The 23,680-nt window shown below is 53.9% G+C and overlaps 1 protein-coding gene across 2 annotated transcripts in view; it reads left to right on the forward strand.

The window, feature by feature from the left end:
* The first annotated feature begins 4,251 nt into the window (after window positions 1-4,251).
* TESPA1 (thymocyte expressed, positive selection associated 1) overlaps window positions 4,252-23,680 on the forward strand; it is a 47,068-nt gene continuing 27,639 nt past the window's right edge. The window contains exons 1-2 of one of the 2 annotated variants that reach the window (XM_073318677.1): window positions 4,252-4,271; window positions 20,004-20,161. The gene's annotated coding sequence lies outside the window, so the exon portion shown is untranslated. The remainder of the gene's footprint in view (window positions 4,272-20,003; window positions 20,162-23,680) is intronic. The other variant, XM_073318679.1, reaches the window with a different exon arrangement.

Below are 23,680 nucleotides of genomic sequence, written 5' to 3' on the forward strand. Positions count from 1 at the left end.
GTGAGGGGAGGCTGTGTCTCCCCAGACAGCCAGGCATGGTCCGGCTCCCGCCTCCTATCTGAAACCCAGCCCCCCGCTTCTCACCCCCTGACGGCTCCCCTGGGACTCCTGCCCCATCCAAGCCCCCCGTCCCCTGAGGGCCCCCCGAGACTCCTGCCCCATCCACCACCCCCTGCTCCCTGTCCCCTGACCGCCCCCAGAACCTCTGCCCCTGACTGCCCCCTGCCGCCCCATCCAACGCCCCCTCTCCTTCCTGACTGCCCCTCCAAGACCCCTGCCCCATCCAACCCCCCTGTTCCCCGCCCTCTGACCGCCCCGTCCCCAATCCACACCCCTGCCCCCTGACCACCACCCCCAAAACCCCTGCCCTCTATCCAACCCCCCCCCCCCCGCCCCCTTACCGCGCTGCCCGGAGCACTGGTGGCTGGCGGTGTTACAGCTGCGCCGCCCAGAGCACCGGGTCAGGTCACGGCTCTGCAACTGTGCTGCCCAGCCGCCCAGAGCCTTGCGCCGGCAGCATGGCACGCTGAGGTTGCAGGGGAGGAGGAACAACGGGGGAGGGGCCGAGGACTAGCCTCCTGGGCCAGGAGCTCAGGGGCCGGGCAGGAGGATCCTGTGGGCCGCATGTGGCCCACCGGCTGTAGTTTGCCCACCTCTTTTGTAAAGGCACACCCAGCAAAGCTACATGAATGCTCTCCCCGTCACTCATGAGCTACACGCAGAGCAGCCCCAGACATTGATCTAGTCCCCGACTTGCACCCTGAGAAATATGCGTCTTGTACTGCCTACTTCACTCACTGTGCAGTCCAAGCCCATATAAAGTTAGTCATTCCATCAAAGGGTAATGAATATGCAACAGCCTTTGTTAACCTGCATAGAGACTCCCTGGACACTTCAGTGAAAACTCTGCTGGTTTAGATAAAACATTGAAACAAGTGTATTAATTAGAGAGAGAGAGATTTTCAGGGATTGTAAAGGATAAAGGCATACAAGTCAGGATTGGTTAGGAAAGAAATAAAAAATAAACACGCAAGCTATTTCCTAAACTTTACCAAAGCCAGTAGTTCTGAAAGCAAAACAGGTTATCTCACCAAAAAGAAAAGGAGTACTTGTGGCACCTTAGAGACTAACCAATTTATTTGAGCATGAGCTTTCGTGAGCTACAGCTCACTTCATCGGATACATTCAGTGGAAAATACAGTGAGGAGATTTATATACACACAGAACACGTTCACTGTATTTTCCATTGAATGCATCCAATGAAGTGAGCTGTAGCTCACGAAAGCTTATGCTCAAATAAATTGGTTAGTCTCTAAGGTGCCACAAGTACTCCTTTTCTTTTTGCGAATACAGACTAACACGGCTGCTACTCTGAAAGGAAATCTCACCGTTAGCTGCCATACATTTCAGAGGCTGTCTCCTTCCAGCCTGGGACCACCCCTCCCACAGATGCTTCTTTTTGACTTCCAAAGGATCTTGCTTCCATGTGTCGAGGTGTGGGAGGAGAGGTGACCAACGGCCTTTTTTCCTCCTCCTTATACCCCAACTCTTTGTGCTGGAAAAATCCTAGCGGGGTCCTGGGGTTAGGCAGTCCCATTGCCTACATGCTTTGCAAACTGTCCTTCGGGTGAATTGCAAATTCTTGTTTGCACCTTCTGTGTATGTGCATTTTGTGCTTTCTCAGAGGCTACATGTAAATCTTGTTTACAGTTAGCAGTTAATAGTTTTCTAAGGCTTTGTCTACACTGGAACTTCGTCTGCAAAACTTTTGTCGTTCAGAGATGTTAACCCCTCCCCCACCCCCAACAACAAAAGTTTTATCATTGAAAAGTGCCGGTGTGAACAGCGCTTTGTAAGCAGGAGCGCTCTCCTATCAACAAAGCTGCTCCGCTCATTGCGGGTGGAAGTTTTGTTGGCAGGAGAGCTCTCCTGGTACTGAGGAGGGCAACAAAAAGGATTAGGGGAGTGAAACAGCTTCCGTATGAAGAGTGATTAAGACTGGGACTTTTCAGTTTGGAAAAGAGTTGAGTAAGGGGAGATATGATTGAGGTCTATAAAATCATGACTGGTGAGGAGAAAGTGAATAAGAAACTGTTTTTTACTCCTTCTCACGACACAAGAACTAGGGGTCACCCAATGACATTACTAGGCAGCAGGTTTAAAACAAACAAAAGGAAGTATTTCTTCACACAATGCACAGTCAACCTGTGGAACTCTTTGCCAGAGGATGTTGTGAAGGCCAAGGCTATAACTGGGTTCAAAAAAGAACTAGCTCAGTTCATGGAGGAGAGGTCCATCAATGGCTATTAGTCAGGATGGGCAGGGATGGTGTCCCTAGCCTCTGTTTGCCAGAAGCTGGGAATGGGCAACAGGGGATGAATCACTTGGTGATTACCTGTTCTGTTCATTCCCTCTGGGACACCCGGCATTGGCCACTGTAGGAAGACAGGATACTGGGCTAGATGGACATTTGGTCTGACCCTGTATGATCGTTCTTATCGTCTGCAAATGTAACCCACACAGCCCTGTGGTGCTCTTTCCCCTCTGGTGGCACTGGGACCACTTAGAGATTAATGAGTCTGTTACAGCATTAGCTACGAGGCATGTGGGTTTTAGCTCATGCAGTAGAGGCTCATGCATTTAGCTTCAAAGGTCCCAGGTTCGATCCTGCCCGCCGCCGACTAGGGTCTGTCACGTTACACAAATTTTGCCACCTCACCGTTTAATCCATTTCCAGCTCACTGATGAAGACATTGAATAGCACTGGTCCTAGAAGATCATAGAAGATCAGGATTGGAAGAGACCTCAGGAGGTCATCAAGTCCAACCCCCTGCTCAAAGCAGGACCAACCCCAACTAAATCATCCCAGCTAGGTCTTTGTCAAGTCGGGCCTTAAAAACCTCTAAGGATGGAGATTCCACCACCTCCTTAGGTTACCCATTCCAGTGCTTCACCACCCTCCCAGTGAAACAGTGTTTCCTAATATCCAACCTAGACCTCTCCCACTGCAACTTGAGACCATTGTTCCTTGTTCTGTCATCTGCTACCACTGAGAACAGCCGGGCTCCATCCTCTTTGGAACCCCCCTTCAGGTAGTTGAAGGCTCCTATCAAATCTCCCCTCACTCTTCTCTTCTGCAGATTAAACAAGCCCAGTTCCCTCAGCCGCTCCTCGTAAGTCATGTGCCCCAGCCCCCTGATCATTTTTGTTGCCCTCCGCTGGACTCTCTCCAATTTGTGCACAACCTTTCTGTAGTGAGGGGCCCAAAACTGGACGCGATACTCCACATGTATTTTGTATAAGTAGGGGCATAGCGAGCAGATCGAGGGACGTGATCGTTCCCCTCTATTCGACATTGGTGAGGCCTCATCTGGAGTACTGTGTCCAGTTTTGGGCCCCACACTACAAGAAGGATGTGGAAAAATTGGAAAGAGTCCAGCGAAGGGCAACAAAAATGATTAGGGGTCTAGAACACATGACTTATGAGGAGAGGCTGAGGGAGCTGGGATTGTTTAGTCTGCAGAAGAGAAGAATGAGGGGGGATTTGATAGCTGCTTTCAACTACCTGAAAGGGGGTTCCAAAGAAGATGGCTCTAGACTGTTCTCAATGGTAGCAGATGACAGAACGAGGAGTAATGGTCTCAAGTTGCAGTGGGGGAGGTTTAGATTGGATATTAGGAAAAACTTTTTCACTAAGAGGGTGGTGAAACACTGGAATGCGTTACCTAGGGAGGTGGTAGAATCTCCTTCCTTAGAGGTTTTTAAGGTCAGGCTTGACAAAGTCCTGGCTGGGATGATTTAACTGGGAATTGGTCCTGCTTCGAGCAGGGGGTTGGACTAGATGACCTTCAGGGGTCCCTTCCAACCCTGATATTCTATATTCTATGATTCTATGTAGCCTCACCAGTGCCAAATAGAGGGGAATAATCACTTCCTTCTATCTGCTGGCAACGCTCCTACTAATACAGCCCAATATGCCTTTAGCCTTTTTGGCAGGAAGCCACACTGCTGACTCTTATCCAGCTTCTCTTCCGCTGTAATCCCCAGGCCCTTTTCTGAAGAACTGCTGCTTAGCCAGTTGGTCCTTGGGCTATTCACTGCTATTCACTTGTCTCCAGTCTGAAAACTAACCATTAATTCCTACTCTTTCTTTCCTGTTGTTTAACCAGTTACAGATCCATGACAGGACCTTCTCTCTTATCTCATGACGACTTATTTTGCTTACAAGCCTTTGGTGGGGGACCTTGTCAAAGGCTTTCTCCTCTTGTCAGGTAGGCTTTTCCCTTCCTCTGACCATATTGGTAGCCCTTCTTTGCTGTTCCAGACTTAATCTTAATTTTTCTTAAACACAACGGGAGACCAGCATTGCACACACCATTCCAGATGAGATCTCATCAGTGTCTTGTACTGTGGCTCACAGGGCTTGTGCTACAAGGCAAAAAATAGCAGTGTAGATGTTTGGCTTGGGCTGTGAGACCCTCCCCCCTCGCTGGGTGGCAGAGCCCAGGCTCCAGCCCTGGCCCAAATGTCTGTTACCTGAAATTGGGCCAGCTAGGAAGCTTAGGGAGGAGTAATGACCCACCAGAGTCTGGAAGAAAGCAGCACATTTATTATACTCAAAAGAAGGGGGTAGGGGGTGGGGATCAAACTCACACTGGCATATTCACACTCCCAGGACAGGCACGGCACTGGAGATGTCAGGATCCTTCAAGGGAAGTGTCCCACAGCGCAGTGATGGATGGTGCGATGAAGGTCAGTCTTCCCAAGGCATGATGAAATGCAATGTGGCGAACCACTGGCCAGGCAGTCTGGGCGAAGGCCCTTTACAGGAAGTACAAGCTTGTGAGTGCACTCCTGAGCACATGGCCCCTTCCCCTTTTAAGGACCTGCTCCTCCTGACCTGTGACTAGAGAGGACTTGGACGCATCCAGGTGGGCTGCGTCCATGCATTGGGGGTGTGATCACTGCCTAGTCAGAGTCCTAGACACCTTGTCTACCTGGGAGCTCTTCTGATCTTCCAGCTGCTCAAGCAGCCCGTTCATCCCACAAGCATTCCAGGAGGGAGGGGGAGGGGGAAAGCCACTTCACAGGTATTTAAGGAGGGAGAGGAGACAAAAAACAGGGGAAGGTGTAACAGACCTTTTGAACCTACAGGTTATACAGAGCATACAGATCACTGCTGCTCCTACAAGTCTACATGGCTATTTCTAGCCCCTGAGCATGTGCCCTGTGAGTCTGAGACAGTTGACCTGGGCCCTAAGACTTGCTCTGCAGGTTTTTTATTGCAGTGTAGACAAACACATGGGGCTCTGGCTCTGAGGCATATTGTAGAACGGAGCTGGCTCCATTCTCCGAAGCTGAGGCAGGACTAGGTCCTGGGCAGGGTCAGTGCATCCCGTCTAGTCCCAAGTGCAGCCTGTGGGTGTCCTCCCCAGCAGGACTGGCAGCCCCAGCACCCACACCTGTCTGGGGACAGGGAGACAGGCTGGGATAAGGGTAACTGATCCTCCCTGCAGTGGCTTGGCTGGGTCTAGCCCTGCAGGGTTATGCAGAAAGGGTGAATCCCACCCCGCCAAAATGGGCAATGTTTGTATTGTTTTGTTGTGGGTGACGTTGCCCTGCCTGGATGCACAGGCAAATCGAAGGACGTTGTTAGAGACCTGAGGCAGGCAGAGGCGGTGAGTTGTAAGGGCCCGTGGTGCCCAGGCTCCAGCAAATTCAGGGCCTGGGGGGCCCAGCTCCACCAATGTTTGGGGCTGGGTCTCTCCCCCGGCTCTGCCTGCCACCCACACCTGCCGCCCTCGCGTGCCTCCCCCAAGCATTCCTGCCTGCCCTGGGAAGCAGGTGGTTCCCCCCTGGAGCTCTGCTCTGCGCTCCCTCACCAGCCACTGCCAGCTACAAGGGAGCAGCACCGGGGGCAGGCTGAGGCAGCTGCTGCACCCGTGTAGGGAGGGGGCGCATGGCAGCCCTCCCCCCCCCCCCCCCGGCAAGCAACTCTGAGTCTACTCCAAGTGGTGGGTGGCTTATCCTGGCTGGACCTCCTGAGCAGCAGCCTTGGGGGGGTGGGGGGGGGTGGGGGAACTTGGGTGAGTGTCGTGCTGGGGGGCCCCAGAGCTTGCTGCTGCTGGCGGAGAGAGGGCTGGAGGAATTCCTCCTCTCTGGCCCCCCGCCCCAGCCCTGGGGCAGCCTGCCTGCTGCACCCTAACCCTCTGTTTCAGCCCAGAGCCTGCATCCAGCATCCAAACCCCCTCCCACACCCCCTCCTGCACCCCAACCCCCTGTCCCAGTCTGGAGTCCGCACCCAGACTCTGTCCCACAGCCTGCACCCCTCCCGCACCCAAACTCTTTTCCAGAGCCTGCACCCCAAATCCCCTCCTGCACCCAACCCCCCTCCCAGAGCTGGCACCTAGCACCCCAATCCTCTCCCACACCTAGCACCCCAAACTGCCTCCCGCACCCCCTTCTGCACCTCAACCCCCTGTCCCAGCCCAGAGCCCGCACCCAGCACCCAAACTCCCTCCCAGAGCCCCTATCCCTCCTGCACCCCTGCCCCAGCCCAGAGCCTGCACCCAGCACGCAAACTCCATCCCAGACCCTTAGGCAGGTGTGTGGGGTGGGAGCGGGAGAGGACTTGTACCTGTTCTGGGCACCACCAAAAATTATACAAACCTGCCACGCCTAGAGGCAGGAAGGGCAAAACAATAGCCTACATATAGCCCTTAAGACGGTTTTTCTTCCCAAGGCTAGGACTGAGATCAAAAGTCCCTGAAGGGTTAGACAGGTGCCACTGGCAGGAAGCGGGGAGTGGGGGTGCGGCGTGATGGATACAATCAGCATGCAGCAGGCTGACACAGACAGACTGACAAGTAGACAGACGGAGCAAGGATCTGCAGCAAGCAAGCTGAAACTTGGTGCCCAGAGAGTACATCTACTGCAAAGCAATCTCGTGGTGGCGAGTCTCAGAGCACTGGTCTGCAGATTCAGGCTTGCAGGGCTTGTGCTACATCATTAAAAGTAGCCATGTCATTGTTCCAGCTCAGAAACTCGGGCTGTGAAACCCACCTCCCTCCCTGGGCTTCAGTGCCTGGGCTCTAGCCGGACCTGCGTCCACATTGCTATTTTTAGCTTGAGCGCCGGGAGCCCGAGTCAGTTGAACTCTGAGATTCACTGCTGTGGTCTGGAGGTTTTTTTCCATGTAGAGACATACTGTAAGCCAGGCTCTTACTCAGGTTTGAGGCCAAGCCCCTGCTTCTGTCCACAAACAAACCAGTCTGACTATGGTCAGCAGGTCCTCAGACACGGGCCCTTCAGAGAGTCCATCTGGAACAGCCCCAGACAAACAGCCCCCTCCCTGCATGGCCTGCCCTGTTGGAGAGGGGGAGGACAGGTTGCTGGGGCTGAGAACTGCTGGCCCAGACTCACAGGCATGGGGTGGGGCGTGGCCCACAGCCACCTGCGTCAAAGAGCAGCAAGTAAATGAAAGTACTGCCACTTAATCATGCAGCAGGGAGGCTCTTTTGGTTTTCTGCAAGTCTCCAGTGGAAGGAATTAACTAATTAGGTCAGTGAACATGGGGGATCGAGATGGGCTGCGTCTGTTCTGACTCACTGGCTAATCAGTCAGCCGGGGGAGGAGGAGAGGGCCAGAGTGCTGTGCATGGTCTCTCGGTGTCCCAGTGGAACCTCCCTCCCTCTACCCTGGTCTGCTCGCTTGCGCCCCCCCCCCCCCGCACTTTTCCCAGTGCAGCAGACACCTGGCTGAGCCGCTTTCCTTCTGTGGGTCCTGCCGGTGCAGGGAGCATCCCTGCAGTGGTGTGTGCTTTTGGGGCACACTAAGATCCCACAGCAGACTGCACAGTGCCTGGCAGAAAGCTTTAAAGCATGCAGTGCTGCTCTCGTTGAACCCAACAACTCCCTCTTCCTGGCGCCAGGATGTTACGGGCACTGGCCCTGAGCCAAGGGCTGACCCTCGGGTGCGTGCAAAGTGCTGGTCTCTCCTGCCTGCGTGCAAAGTTCTGGTCTCTCTGGATTGTCATCTGAAGGGTCCATGAGTGTGCGTGTGCCAGAGTTGGTGTCTCATGGGACGCGGCTTTGTCAAGAGGATTTTCAAGTATTCTGGTTTTGTTTACATCTTTGGTCACAAGGAGCCAGGGATGGGAAACAAGCTAAACAAGCAGCATTGTATCTAAACTGGAGTGCTGCTCCAAGAGCCGTCTGGCCCTGCCCTAGGACTTGGGCCATACTAATCACCTGGCAAGCTGGGCTGGCTTTCCTCACTGTAGCCTCTGCCCATCTCCCTGAGTGTGGACATGGGAGAACCAGGATCCCAATGGTGATGGTGGGAGAGGGGAGCATAATCCGTCTGGCTGGGGACTAATGGGAACAGCACTGGGAGAGCAATTCCCACGGAGCCCAATCTCAAGGCTGCATGTGGCCTAGAATTCAGGGCCTGATCCTGACCTCACACCTCTTGGACACTGGTGCATCTCCATTGACTCCAAAGGAGTTAATCCAAATTTACCAGACTCTGAACCCTTTTCTTCTGGGCTCCCCTGACCCAAACCCACCAGCTTCGCTAAACGGGTTAGGTGTGGCTGTGGGAGCAGAAGCGCCCAGCATCTCTTCAAGGCCCAGCCGGGGGTCTTGCTGTGCTGCTTTATTACTGTAGCACACACAGGAATGAGTGAATCCACCCTGGCCTGCAGTACCATGCCAGTGCCTGGCCACGGCAGTCCACTAGGGCAGGGCGGCACCAGTGGGCAGCTGCTCAGCACTGCAGGACCAGCTCTCAGATTTCCTGAATATGTTTGGGACAATGTGACTTTAGTGACATCACTGCCAATAGGGCTGGGACAGAGAGACATCCCCTGTCCATAGCCTGGAGCAGGGTCTTCTGTAAATCTGCTCCTCCTATTTTATCTGGCCTTTCATTACCCCCTAGGAGCAGTGGCAGGACCTGGCCCACCAGCCTGTCATGCTTAGTGTCCCTCTGTGTCTCAGACAACCGGCCAGCTAATGCCCTTCAGCCAGAGGAGGTGGAGCCACTAGGGGCTGCCTGGCTTGATGCAGCAGTTTGGGTTACACTTGCCTGTGCACCATGTCCATCCAAACCACGTCCAGTTGTCCCTGGATGAGCATGTAACGGTCACTGCATCCACACACGCAGGCCCTGCCCTGCTGTTAGCAAGCTCATTGCTTTGCCCAGTGACATGAGATTCTGTGGGCCAGATGCTTCTCAGTAGTAACTCAGCACCACTGCATTGACTCGGGTGCTGATTTCCATTCTGCTGAAGACAGGGCGGAAGGCCCTAGGAATACCCAAACTCTGACCTCTGGCTAAGAATTCAAGTGCTGACCTGGTGGGTCTCAACCCTTTTTGGACTCAGGACTCATTTGTAAACCTTGAGGGCATGTCATGACCCAGGAAATAGCTATCGTGCAAAAACACCTGGCTTACTAAATATTTCTTACCCACGATATATAATATACACATTCATGTAGTACGTTCATAGAATCATAGAATCATAGAATATCAGGGTTGGAAGGGACCCCAGAAGGTCATCTAGTCCAACCCCCTGCTCAAAGCAGGACCAATTCCCAGTCAAATCATCCCAGCCAGGGCTTTGTGAAGCCTGACCTTAAAAACCTCTAAGGAAGGAGATTCCACCACCTCCCTAGGTAACGCATTCCAGTGTTTCACCACCCTCTTAGTGAAAAAGTTTTTCCTAATATCCAATCTAAACCTCCCCCACTGCAACTTGAGACCATTACTCCTCATTCTGTCATCTGCTACCATTGAGAACAGTCTAGAGCCATCGTCTTTGGAACCCCCTTTCAGGTAGTTGAAAGCAGCTATCAAATCCCCCCTCATTCTTCTCTTCTGCAGGCTAAACAATCCCAGCTCCCTCAGCCTCTCCTCATAACTCATGTGTTCCAGTCCCCTAATCATTTTTGTTGCCCTTCGCTGGACTCTCTCCAATTTATCCACATCCTTCTTGAAGTGTGGGGCCCAAAACTGGACACAGTACTCCAGATGAGGCCTCACCAATGTCGAATAGAGGGGAACGATCACGTCCCTCGATCTGCTCGCTATGCCCCTACTTATACATCCCAAAATGCCATTGGCCTTCTTGGCAACAAGGGCACACTGCTGACTCATATCCAGTGCACCATGAGTTCTCAATAAGTACACTGGGCTCACTGTAACAGAACCTCCTGTGGCTCCTGTTCTGTGGGGCTGGCTGGGCTCAGCTCCCTGCTCTGGACCTTGCAATCTCCAGGGTCTCAGCACCACTCAGATTTGGTCCAGACGGGGGGTGCAGCTGGGTGAAATTTGTGCAAGTGGCTTTGCAACCTGGTTCATGGGGTCTCAGCCCAGATGGCCAGTGTCACCAGCACAGAAGGGTGCTGGGCCAAACCTGAGCAGAGCTGCAACCCCATTCACCGACTCACAATGCCTGGAGTGGAGAGTCGAGCCCAGCCATTCCCACGGGACCGGAGCTAGGCTGACCAGATAGCAAGTGTGAAAAATCAGGACAGGGTGTGGGGGTAATAGGAGCCTATATAAGAAACCCCCCCAAATATCAGGACTGTCCCTATAAAATCGGGACATCTGGTCACCCTAACCGGAGCCACAGGAGCCACTACTGCAGGATGAGCATAGGGTGAGCTCTGCAACCCCACCACAGCCTTGCATGTCACCCTTTGTCAAGTGTTGGTGTCCCAATTTTGGGTCATGGCCCCTGGATTGAGAAACCCTATGCTAAACCTACTTCACTCCCAACGGCTGCAAACACAACTGTGTCCTGCTGTGATCCCACTCAGAGACTGTCAATTATTGATGAGGAAGGATTCAAGTACAATCTGCCATGTTCAGTGCTAGGAAGCTGCCTTCTCCCTCATGTGCCTTCAGCTTTCTCTTCTCTCTCATGCCCATATTGAGGCTTCTTTCTCATGTGCTGCTATTTACCTAGCAGAATACGATGATGATTTATTAGGTGTATTATGGTAGCGCCCTGGATCCCATCAAGGCCAGGACCCCATTGTGCCAGGAGCTGTACATTGCTTATTAGGTGTATTACAGTAGCACCCCATACCCTCTAAAAACTGAAAAGTTTGCATTCTGCTTTGAACCAAACTCATGACATTTTTGATTCATTTTGCTGACCCCCTCCCCGCCCCCAATGTATGTCAGAAATGTCAAACAAAATGAAAAATGTTTCAGATTCCTAGGAGAGACCATTAAACATTTAGTCTCATCTCCAGTATATCACAAGCCATCAATTTCCACCTAGTTACCCCAGTGTGGAGCCCACTAACTTGTGTTTGTTAAAAGCATCTTCCAGACAAGCATTGACTGGATTTCTCTGGACATCCGGAGATGGAGAATCCACCCTGTCGCTTGGCAAGTTGTTGCAATGGTTAATCAGTCTCACCACTCAGAATTAGTGCTTAATTTCTAATTGAAATGTGTCTGGCTCCCTCCTTTTGCTCACTGTTCCCTTGTTTATACAGCCAAGGAGCCCACTAGCCATTTGTGTCCACAGCATTGTGCTCAGCTGTTTCCCAGCACTGCTGCTGCTGCTTTGTGGGTGTCGCTGGGAGCACCCACTTCTGAGCAACAGCCTCTTGCCCTGACCTGAGGTTCTGGGGTTGGAATCTCATGACTCTCCTGCTCTCTGACTGGGCCCTGGGTGCACTGCACCGTGCACCAGCCGCTCATCACCCTGCAGATCAGGTGGGGTTCCCGGCCCCAGCTGCATTTCCTGTCTTCGCTGACTGGTGAGCAGCATGAGTGCCCAGCAGCCTCCTGAAAACAACCTGTCTTTATTTAGCAGCTGGATCAATGTGTTGGAGCTCAAAGGATTTTAAAGTAACCACCCCCGTGCGCACATCCAGCTGCCCTGAACTCCTGCCGCTCTCGTACGGGTGCAGCGTCTGCAGCTCTGGTGTGGCTCAGGCTGGTTCCTCCTGTGCCCTGGAGTGTCCCATTAAACTCTGCAAGGGGCCGGGCCCTTTGTTCTCCAGGACGTGTCTTCCCATGTTGATTGCTTCAGCCTCTCCTGGTCCACGAGGTCCCATCCAGGACCTGAGTCAGAGTCGGCAGAGCTAGCAGTGCTGGCATTGGCCCGTAGCACCCGGCATTGTCCTGAAACACCCTGCAGTGGAAGCTGTTAGGGGACCATCTTGATCCATCTCCTCCTTTCTGGCTGGACCATCCCAGACAGCCCCTATTAGGAGCCACAGAGCCAGGCCAGCACACAGTATTAACAGACGCTTAAACAGCTCCCACTGTGTGTCACATGACTGGGCTCCCTGGCAGGGCCGGTGCAACCACTAGGCGAGCTAGGCTAGGGCACCAAGTGGTTGGGGGCGGCCAAAAGCGCGCTCCGGGGAGGCGGTGGAGTGGAGGTGAGCTGGGGTAGGGGGGCGCAGGGAGGGCCGCCTGCAGCAACTAACGGGGGGGGGGTAGCACACAGGGGAACAGCTCCCCACCCCAGTTCACCTCTGCTCCGCCTCCTCCCCTGAGAACGCTGCCCCGCTCTGCTTCACTCACTCCCATCTGATTGGCGCTGCAAGCATGGGAGGCGGGAGAAGTGGAATGGCGGTGGCGTGCTCAGGGAGGAGGCGGAGCAGAGGTGAGCTGGGGCAGGGAGCTGCTGCACGGTTCCCCGGGCCGACGGGGATGGGGGAAGCTGCCGCATGGCTCCCTGGGCCGAGGGGAGCGGGGGAGTTGCCGCACGGCTCCCCAAGGGGAAAGGGGGCGGTGGGGAGCCTCAGGGCAGAGGGGGGGCGGGGCGCAAGGTGGAAGTTTCGCCTAGGGCGCAAAACATCCTTGCACCAGCCCTGTTCCCTGGGCCTCTGCCTGGCACTGAGCAGGTGGCTCCTGGAGGAGGGTCTGTTCTCCCTGCTATGTCTTGTTTTCTTCCCCTTCTCCCTTGGGGAGTGCTGGGTTGAGCCAGGCACAGCCGCGGTAAGTTTCCAAGCCCTGCAGTGGTCCCACCCTGCTCTGGAATATCGATGTGGCCATCCTGCACCAGCCCCAAGGAACGGGAAGGAGAGACTGGTTAATTCCCGGCGCCTTGAGCCCTTTTACGGCCACCTCGATCTGACAGGGCAACGGTTAGCTCTGCTCAGTGTGGTGACAGCCTGGGACAGGGAATGAACTGGGATTCCCTGAGTCTCCATGCATTGATCCAGGGCAGCGAGTCCAGCCAGCCTGCCCCTTCCAAGGGGGAAGCAGCTCTTCATGCTGCCTGCCTGGAGCCTGCACTCATCTGTCTAGCTGCTGGGCCAGAGCTCCCCTGCGGACAGCTGTGGCCTGCAGAGCCCCAGGGAGCGAGCAGCAGGCAGCCCCTGGAACCCAGTGGTGCCACGGCCTCTGGACAGCCAGCTCTTGGCAACTGGTGAGTTTGTCGAGAAAGTCTAAAGCAAAGCCCAGCAATTGGCCTCCCAGGCCCAAGTGAGGCACCGACGCTGCTTTTGGCAGCCTGAGGGGCATTTCACCTCCCAAATCCGGGGGGACTTTGAGACACCGGATCCCGCCTTCAATTTAAAATTGGGCTCTGACTGGCCACATGTACAGCTGATGGATTTCAGGATGTTGGGTCCAGAACCGGCCCATTGCCCCTTTTCAACCCAAGTGAATAGTCAGAGTTTGGGGCCCTGTGGATGTTCCTGCTAGGAGTAGAAACTGGGGCTAGTCGGGTATTTCTTTGGTGGAGTTTTGTTTATTTACAAAGAATGGGCAAAGTCCCGTGTTCCTAAATGCAGGGGGAATCAAATAGCAGGAACCAGCCCCAAGAGCCCCCTGGCCCAAAAACCTCTCCCAGGTTTCTTCTGGAGTCAGCTGCTGTGCTGGCAGCTACTCCTTACACAGCTGGCTTTCCCTCTTGGTTGCAGCCTTTTTTCACTTATCTGTTGTTCTCTCCCCATCCTATCCCCTAATCTGGTCAGACTACCCAGTCAAACCCCCTGCAAACCTGATGCTAGTTTCAGGGCAGACTCCATTAACAGGGCCCTACCAGATTCATAGTCCATTTTGGTCAATTTCACAGTCATAGGTTTTAAAAATCTGAAATTTCACAGTTTCAGACATTTAAATCTGAAATGTCACAACGTTGTAACTGTGGGCGTCCCAACCCCTCATGGGGAGGGGGTCGCAAGGCTATTGTGGGGGGGGAGGTCGCAAGGCTATTGTAGAGGGGTCGCGGTATTGCCACCCTTAATTCAGCACTGCTGCTGGCGGCGGCGCTGCCTTCAGAGCTGGGCAGCTGGAGAGCGGCGGCTGCTGGCCGGGAGCCCAGCTCTGATGGCAGAGCCGCCGCCAGCAGCGGCGCAGAAGTGAGGGTGGCCTGGGATGGTGTTGCCACCCTTGCTTCTTCGTCACCACCGGAAGTGGGTCTGACCCGCCCCAGGAGCGTCCCATGCAGGGAAAGAGGAAGTCCCGTCCCTCCACAACCCAGCTGGGGCTAGCAGCTGGAGCCCAGTGCATGGTAGGAACTCTCCGCCAGGGCACACCTGACCCTGCTCCTCCCCAGGACTTGAGGGTTAAAGGGGCCTTGGGCTGACTGTGTGTGTGTGTGGTGGGCGGGTGACCACAGCGCCCTGGGCAGTCGCCCACCTCACCCACCTGTAAGGCTGGCCCTGCCCCCCTGAAAAAATGATTCCCCCCATAACACCCTTGTCATAAATATAAAGGGAAGGGAAACCACCTTTCTGTATACAGTGCTATAAAATCCCTCCTGGCCAGAGGCATCATCCTGTTACCTGTAAAGGCTTAAGAAGCTCAGCTAACCTGGCTGGCACCTAACCCAAAGGACCAATAAGGGAAAAAGATACTTTCAAATCTTTGGGGGGGGGGGGGGAGGTTTTTGTTTGTGCTCTTTGTTTACGTGTTTGTTCTCTCTTGGGACTGAGAGAGGCCAGACAGAAATCCATCTTCTCCAACTCATCCTAATCCAAGTCTCCAATATTGCAACCAGTATAGGTAAGCCAGGCAAGGCGGATTAGTTTATCTTTTGTTTTATGTGAACTTTCCCTGTGTTAAGAGGGAGGTTTATTCCTGTTTTCTGTAACTTGAAGGTTTTGCCCAGAGGGGAATCCTCTGTGTTTTGAATCTGAATACCCTGTAAAGTATTTTCCATCCTGATTTTACAGAGATGATTTTTACCTTTTATTTTTTTTTTAAATAAAATCCTTCTTTTAAGAACCTGACTGATTTTTACATTGTTCCAAGATCCAGGGGTTTGGGTCTTTGATGATTTTGTAACCAATTGGTTAGGATATTGTTCTCAAGCCTCCCCAGGAAAGCGGGTGTAGGGCTTGGGGGGATATTTTGGGGGAAGACGTCTCCAAGAGGTCTCTTTCCCTGTTCTTTGTTTAAAACACTTGGTGGTAGCAGCATACTGTTCAAGGACAAGGCAAAGTTTGTACCTTGGGGAAGTTTCTATCCGAAGCTGGTAAGAATAAGCTTAGGGGGTCTTTCATGCGGGTCCCCACATCTGTACCCTAGAGTTCAGAGTGGGAAAGGAACCCTGACACCCTCACTTCTGCCCTGCTGTGGTGCAGCGCTGCCTTCAGAGCTGCGCGGCTGGAGAGGAGTGGCTGCTGGCTGGCCACCCAGTTCTGAAGACAGCACAGAAGTAAGGGTGACAACACCACAACGCCTACAGTAGCCAGATTTCACTGCTCATAATGGGTTTTTCACAGCCATTAATTTGATAGAGCCCTATCCTGTAGTCTTTGTTTTAGTTGTGGCTCATTAACTGTCTCTTACAACTGTCTTAAATGGAGGATCCATTCACACATCAGCCCAGAACTACCCAGCTCATGAACAGGGTCATTAGTTCATCAGTCTGACCGCCTGCATAACACAGGCCAGAGAATCCCCTGCATAGAGTCCCCGGACTTTTGCCTAAAACAAGATGAAGAATAAAAAAGGAAGAATAAAAAAATAAAAACCTGATGAGGTTCAACAAGGACATGTGCAGAGTCCTGCACTTAGGACGGAAGAATCCCATGCACCACTACAGACTAGGGACCGAAAGGCTCGGCAGCAGTTCTTCAGAAAAGGATCTAGGGGTTACAGTGGACAAGAAGCTGGATATGAGTCAACAGTGTGCCCTTGTTGCCAAGAAGGCCAATGGCATTTTGGGATGTATAAGTAGGGGCATTGCCAGCAGATCGAGGGACGTGATCGTTCCCCTCTATTCGACATTGGTGAGGCCTCATCTGGAGTACTGTGTCCAGTTTTGGGCCCCACACTACAAGAAGGATGTGGAAAAATTGGAAAGAGTCCAGTGGAGGGCAACAAAAATGATTAGGGGACTGGAATACATGAGTTATGAGGAGACGCTGAGGGAACTGGGGATGTTTAGTCTTCAGAAGAGAAGACTGAGGGGGGATTTGATAGCTGCTTTCAACTACCTGAAAGGGGGTTCCAAAGAGGATGGCTCTAGACTGTTCTCAGTGGTAGCAGATGACAGAACAAGGAATAATGGCCTCAAGTGGCAGTGGGGGAGATTTAGGTTGGATATTAGGAAAAACTTTTTTACTAGGAGGGTGGTGAAACACTGGAATGCGTTATCTAGGGAGGTGGTGGAATCTCCTTCCTTAGAAGTTTTTAAGGTCAGGCTTGACAAAGTCCTGGCTGGGATGATTTAATTGGGGATTGGTCCTGCTTTGAGCAGGGGGTTGGACTAGATGACCTCCTGAGGTCCCTTCCAACCCTAATATTCTATGATTCTATGAAAAATGTCCAAAGTGACGGAGACTGGGAGATGCTGGGCCTTAACCCGTGACCTTTGCAGCAACCTGACTCAGGGCTGGGGGCACAACATTGTCAGAGACAGGCCTCTGTTAAAGTGTCTTGATTTGGGCACCGGAGTTACTGCCCAGGTCTGACCATCTGGGGCCTTTCCAAGCTGAAACCTGCCCGTCACCTAGGCTGGGCATCTGGCCAAATGAGGACAAGTGAACCTCTTGGCAAAACCCCTCTGAAGTGTGAAAGTCTGGGTGTGAAATGGTATGAGAATAAGTGCTGGTGCCCTGGTCACCTGTGTGCAAAGTCCCAGTGATAAAGGCTCAGCGTTGGGCCCTTGTCCTCTCCCAACGCTCTTGTGGCTCTGCCAGGGGATGCTGTGTGGCCCTGGATCTTTTAGGAATTTACACACACTCATTTACACACACAAGTACGCTGGATTGATGTACATCTGTGTAAGAGCCCTTTACAGCAGTGCCACCCCCTGTGTGGATGCTCTCCACTAAGCCTGACTCCGATCAGCCTAGCCACTGCACTGTCAGTCGCTCTACACACAAAGCCAAACAGGAACCAGTCTGAACTAAACTGCAATCTTTTAAACCCAAATCAGAGCATCCACACAGATTAACAAAACCAGTTTAAGTTAAACCAACTGGTGCAACTTTCTTGTGTAGACAAGGCCTAAGGTGTGGATAATGCTGTCGCATCCCCTTTCTTACAGCCCTGGTCTTTCCTCAGTGAAAGCCTCTGGCTGGTGAATCAGGAAGGTCTTGGTTCTGCCCATTGCCCCAGCCTCATCCCAGGTCAGGGGTAAAGGGGTATTCAACCAGCACTTCTTGCTGACCTTCTGCAGGAGTTAGTGTGAGAGGCAAGAGTGTTGACACTGCTGGCAAAGACCCCGCCCTGACGCTCCGTCCCCAGAGAGCATCTATTTCTGTGGCAGGGTCTCTCTGGCGCCAGTGTGCTGCTTGCACCAGGATCTTTCCAGGAGAGGTGCCAAGCTGGAAGCATGGTCAGTCCTTGGACTGATGCTTTATGGAAAATCCAGTCTGATTTCTACAGAGGCTTCAAAGCAGGGACTGAGTGACTGTAGTGGCTGGATCCCAGCCTGGGCTTTCATGAACACATGTGGTGCTGGAGTCTGTGCGTGCTACTTCAGCACAGCACAGCTCCCTTGGCGCAACTGGACCTGGGTCCATTGACACCAGCTCAGGTTCTGCCCCTGTTTCGTTTCAGCCTCTCTTAAGGCTGCAGTGTTTTATTGCACTTGTTCCAAGCACCCAGCACCCCCTACACACCAGGCTACCTCAGCGGGGTGATTGCTCCATCAGTACAAGCGCTGGAAATGTTTTCCTCCATTGCAGCTGCATATTTATCCATGACCAAGACAGCTGGGGACAGTGTATTTATGAGCCAAGTTCTTCTTACAATTACACAGGTGGACACGGGGGCCTGATCCTCCTTTACACTGTGCAGCCATTTGCACTAGTGCAAACTGGGTGTGAGACTGAGCCACCCAGAAAACCCAGTTTCTGTTCCATGGTCATTTTCAAATTGAGACAAAGAGCCATAAAGTCAGAACTTTTCACAGAACTGAAACCCCACAATGTTTGGAACTCCTGAAACATTTCAGCAACAAAATGTGCTCCCCAGGATCGGGTCAGCTGGGCACTGAAATTGACATAATTTTTGTCAGTTTCCTAGCTGTGCACCACTGAACAGCAGCAATCAAACTGACCCAGGGCTTGTCTAGGTGGTGAGTTACTGCAAGACAAGCCAGGCTGTGAGTCCACAGTGCACCAGTTTTCTGTGCCCTAACCGGCAGTGTAGGAAGACCCCAGTTTCAGAACAGCAGTGAAACTGATTAGAATCATGTAACAGGGGGTAGCCCTGTTGGTCTGTATCCACAAAAACAACAAGGAACTCCTCCTTGTTGTTTTTTATAAGAATCATGTTAATTTCATTCTGCCCCTGCAAGGTTTTGCAGGGTCCCTTGCTCCATGTCTGCCCTTCCAAGATGACGGCCTCGGAGGGATTCCTGAGGGATTCCAAAGTCTGTGGTTCAGCTCTCTGAGCCACCCAAGCCCTGCCATGTGTCCTGCCCCAAGGCCGGGTTCCCCAGGGCTCCCTGAGCTGCCCAACACTTGGGGCAGCTGGTTCTTCAGGCTGTGGGAGTCAGACAGCACAGGGAGCCAGCTGGCCCAGCAGGTGGGAAGGCCTGGGGTCCCCAGCCCTGGCCAGCCCTCCTGATGGGATGCTGAGAAGCAGGGTGGAGGTGCTGGCAGGAGACCAGGCATATTTTGAAAATGTATTCTAAGGAAAGATTTATCTAAATGGATAGGTTTTCATAGGTGCTGGAGCTAGGGGTGCTGGGGGTGCTGCCGTACCCCCTGGCTTGAAGTGGTTTCCATCTGATACAGGGTTTGCAGTTTGGTTCAATGGCTCTCAGCACCCCCACAATACACATTGTTCCAGCACCCCCGCAGGTTTCTGTAAAACACTTTGCTGTCCACAAATGGGCATGTGCCAGCATTTCAAACCCCCTTGTGAAACATTGTGACAGGAGTCAAGTGCCAGGCCCAGGAGATCAGCTGCAGGTGCTCTCACCGCCAGCTGGGGTTGTTTGCATTGCTTGACACTAAGATCCCAGCCCTGCTTGCCCATGGGATTTGCAAAGTCTTTATTCCAGCTTCTCCGGCCTGTTTCCATCACAGACAGCAGAATATTGGGACAAACTCACTCCCCGCCCCCACTGGGCAGATCACCTTGAAAACATGGAACTCGGAATTTGGAGAGCTGGATTTGACTGCCAGCCAGGCCACCAATCTGCTATGTAACTCTCCTGTCTCCATGCCTCAGTTTCCCCCAGTGATAATTGTGGCCTACCTTGCTGGGGTCAGGGATAAAGGAGCCTTTGGCCAGTGTGCTCAGTCACTGAATGGACAGCACCTTGCAGAGCATGAGTAACCAAAGGACCAATTTTGGTTGAGCCTTATGGCGCTAGAGCCCAGAGCCAAGACAGTGGGTTCTATCTACATCTCTGGAACCTCCTTTCCCCTCCCTGTGCCTCAATTTCCCCTCTCTGGACGGGCGATGACAGAGGGCTATATCAGGGCTGTGTACTATTATTAGCCGCCCCCTCCTGCGTTGGTGGATCATTATGTTTTCCCGTCTAGGCAGCGGATGTGGGTCAACGTTTGAGGTTTCGTTGTTGATTTTTTTAAATTTCCTCTTCAAAACAGATCAGCTTCCTCCCTCCCTGCTGACGACAGATGCATGCGTGGGCTGCGGTGCCTCAGTGCTGCGACGGGACACCACGACTGATGGTCCCTCTCCAGAGCTAGACGGCGATCCGCTGGTCAGCCAGTGACCAGGGTCACGCTGGCACCCCCCAGCCCCGGTGAGTGACAGACCCCGCTGAGCAGCCAAAATCCCTTGCTCTGGGCACCTGTTCTAAGAGCATGCTGGGCAAGCGCTCCGCAGGACAGGGTTTGCAGGTGCGCCAGCAAAGAGGGGTCACGGCCAGAGAGGAAAAGGGTGAGGATGGGGGGTGAAAGAGGGACCCAGAGGGATGGTGTTGGAGGGGCTGTATGGTGGGCAGGACAGTGTACATGAAACAAAGGGAAATTACCCTCTTGAGGCTTTCTTTCAGAGGGTGAGATGGGGAGTGGAGACAGGTGGGGAAGTAGAAGGGATGGCAGGAGGAAGAGTTAAGAGTGGGGATGGCAGGGGATGGGGGGCAGGGGAGTAGGGAAGGGGGGTGGGGAAGGCAGGCTCAGGGCTGGGAGTGGGGGGCAAGGCAGGTGGTGGGGAGGATGGGGGCAGGCAGTAGGGGCCAGGGTGGGGGGCAGGGTTGGGAATGGGGAGGGCAGAGGGTGGTGGTCAGGGCAGGGGGTGGGGGAAGGGTTAGGGTGGAGAAGGCAGAGACAAGCAGTAGGGGGCAGGGTGAGGAGTGAGGGGTGGTGCGGGCAGGGAGCAGGGCAGTGGGAGGGGTCAGGGTGGGGAGGGCAGGGGGAGGGGCAGGAAGCAGGGGCAGGGTGGGCGGCAGGGTTGGGAGTGGGGAGGGAAGGGGGTAGGGACAGGGTGGGGAGGGCAGGGGCAGGCTGTAGGGGCAGGGTGGGGGGCAGGGAGGCCAGAGGGAATCACCCAAGTAGAGCTGGCATATCCATGCTGAAGCATTTGTGGCCCTTTGCTTCTCTCTCGGGAGGGTCTGTGGCTCCTGTCTCCCAGCCTGTTGTGGGAGACTTGGGGGCAGGTCGGCCCCGGTCTGTTTCGTTGTTGGGTGGGGCTGCAGCTTCCAGTGGGGCTGCAGCTGCCATTGTGGCGCTGGGGTGGGGGGCTGGCTTGTGTACTGCTTGTGCCCTTCCCCACGGCGCCATGGGCCCTCAGACTCGCAGCTTCCCAGCGTGCTCCTCATTGCCCAGGAGCCAGGGCTGGGGCGGCCTCGTCCCATGGACTCCGTAGCATGTGGCAGCATGGGGTCTGGCCCAGCCATGGCAGTGCCTGGGAGGGGGCAGGATATTCCCAATGACCCCTGTGGCTTTGGTACCGTGCCCCGGGAGCCCTACGCTGCAACAGAGCAAAGTCAGCACAAGGGCAGCCTGGCGGGCGGCAGCGTCCCTGCAGTGGCTCGTGGCTCGTGCCTCGGCTAGTTCTGCCTGCAGGGGCCAAAAGTTTGACTCTGTGTCAGGGAGGGGCCAGGGTCTGCTTCGGGTCCTTTTCTTTTCTTTAAGATTTCCATTTTGGAGGGAGAGGGCAGGGTGAGGGATGGGTGGGGGGGATCAGTGACAGGTTTTAAGGGATAGAAGTTGGGGGTCTGTGTCAGTGTTTAGGGGATAGAAGGGGGGTGAGTGCTGGGGCCTGGGGAATGAAGGGGTCAGGATCGGGGTCTGGGGGGAGAAGGGGACTCAATGTTGGGGTCTGGGAATTGAAGGGGGGTCAGGGTCTGGGGGGAGAAGGAGGCTCAGTGCTGGGGTCTAGGGATAGAAGGGGGCTCAGGGTCTGGGGGAAAGGGGGGTTAGTGTCTGGGTTTGGGGGATAGAAACGGGGCTCAGTGCTGGGGTCTGAGGATTGAAGGGAGGTCAGGGTCTGCGGGGAGAAGGCGGTCCAGTGCTGGGGTTTGCAGGTGAGTGGGGTCAGTGTATGGCTGTCATTCTCATGGTAGAGAGGCTTTCTCAAAGAGGAAGGTCTTGCGATGTTTCTTGGTGGTGGTCAGACACTGGATTCTCCTGATCTCTGGGAGTGCATCCCACAGCCAGACCCCCTCTGACTGGGAATGCGGGGTCCCCAGCTCTCCTGCACTCCTCCTGGACTCTGTGATCTGCACGGTCCCAGGGGAGCGCAGCTGTTGTGGTGGGTCACAGATCGAAATTCGATCTCTGGTGTAGCTGGGGCTCGACCTGTTAGCTGCTGTGCTGATTTGGACCAAAGCTTTAAACCAGCACAGGGAGCTGGAGCCAGTGGAGGGAGCTGAGCACAGGCCTGGTATGCTCCCAGGGGCCTGAGCCATGGAGAAGGCGGGCAGCCACATGCTTAGGGTGACCATATTTTCCTAAAGGGAAAATGGGACCCCCGCATGCGGCCAGCCTGAGCCCTCCCTGCCTCCCGCCCACAGAGGGCTGGTCTGAGGTCCTCTCTCCCCACCCCTGGAACCAGCCTGATGCCCCCCTCTCTCCCCTGTGCGCGAGGCAGCCCGGGCCCCCAGCTGCCCGCCCGTGCACGGGCAGCCCAAGGCCTGCCTCTCTTCTCCCCACAAGCAAGGAGGCCCGAGCCCCCTGCCATCCACGGGGCCCAATCCGCTCTCCTAAGCCCTCCCTCCCATGCGGAGCTGGCATTGCTGCTGCCTCCCCCCCAAGTTCCTCTGCGCCCCGCTAGGGGTCGCATCCCCCTTTTTTGCCCAAACTGGGCATTTGTCCCATTTGCTCTTCCCAACAGACGATCACACAAATGCCCAGTTTTTCCAAAAAAGTCAGGACGACTGGGACAGGGCTTAAAAAAGGGACCGTCCCGGCCAAAACAGTCACCCTACTCCTGCTGCACCAGCTGGAGCCTGAACATCAATCAGCCTCAGATCCAGTGAGTTAGGGTAACCTAGCCCGGAGGTAGGGTAACCCAGAGCCAGAGAGGAGAGGCAGAGTTTCACAGCAAGCTGGAGGTGAAAGGCAGCATTATATTGAGAGCAGCTGCGGGTCCAGGCTCAGCAAGGGGTCACACAGCACCCTAAGGCTCTGACCGCTGGGGGCTGGAGTCTTGGATGGAAGGTGGCGACAGCTTGGCCAGTTATTCAAAGCGTTTCCCCTTCCCGAACGACACCATTAGGACAAAGAAAAGGAGGACTTGTGGCACCTTAGAGACTAACCAATTTATTTGAGCATAAGCTTTCGTGAGCTACTGCTCACTTCATCGGATGCATACTGTGGAAAGTGTAGAAGATCTTTTTATATACACACAAAGCATGAAAAAATACCTCCTCCCACCCCACTCTCCTGCTGGTAATAGCTTATCTAAAGTGATCACTCTCCTTACAATGTGTATGATAATCAAGTTGGGCCATTTCCAGTACAAATCCAGGTTTTCTCACCCCCCCCCCCACACACACACAAACCCACTCTCCTGCTGGTAATAGCTTATCTAAAGTGACCACTCTCCTTACAATGTGTATGATAATCAAGGTGGGCCATTTCCAGCACAAATCCAGGGTTTAACAAGAACGTCTGGGGGGGGGGGGGTAGGAAAAAACAAGGGGAAATAGGTTACCTTGGAGAGTGGGGTGGGAGGAGGTATTTTTTCATGCTTTATGTGTATATAAAAAGATCTTCTACATTTTCCACAGTATGCATCCGATGAAGTGAGCTGTAGCTCACGAAAGCTTATGCTCAAATAAATTGGTTAGTCTCTAAGGTGCCATAAGTACTCCTTT

The sequence above is a fragment of the Lepidochelys kempii genome, chromosome 20, assembly GCF_965140265.1.
Source record: "Lepidochelys kempii isolate rLepKem1 chromosome 20, rLepKem1.hap2, whole genome shotgun sequence".
In the NCBI taxonomy this organism is placed as follows: domain Eukaryota; kingdom Metazoa; phylum Chordata; order Testudines; family Cheloniidae; genus Lepidochelys; species Lepidochelys kempii.